This window comes from Halyomorpha halys, unplaced genomic scaffold (assembly GCF_000696795.3).
Source record: "Halyomorpha halys isolate HHAL.00 unplaced genomic scaffold, Hhal_1.1 Scaffold1039.1, whole genome shotgun sequence".
Classification (NCBI taxonomy): Eukaryota; Metazoa; Arthropoda; class Insecta; order Hemiptera; family Pentatomidae; genus Halyomorpha; species Halyomorpha halys.
In genome coordinates, this window is record NW_027105076.1 from 23,008 (window position 1) to 23,388 (window position 381).

The window sequence follows — 381 nt, forward strand, 5'->3', positions numbered from 1 at the left end:
TGGTTTCGCCAATACTTAACTGGTGCCGAAACTATTCAGTCTAAGTGCTCGTAAGTGGTGCCGAAACCCAGTATTCCGATTGAATATTTTTCACTGAATGATGATTTTTTTTTCTCTTCTTCTAAATCTTAATTTTTTTTTAAATCAAAGTCTTTTTTATAAAAAAAATTCACCGATTGAACATATTTTTTTTAACTGTTCTCTCACCCGTGATTTTTTTTTCTTTCACCTTGCTCATCTTTTATTTTACTTCGCCTAAATTGACAGTTTTTTTTACTGACCAAGAGGTTAATGGTGATAGTCAGCCACCACGACAGCCCGCATTGAGGCAGCCAGTGCTACAGATCCCGGTGGCTCAACCGGCTCCTGGAGTTCCTGCGG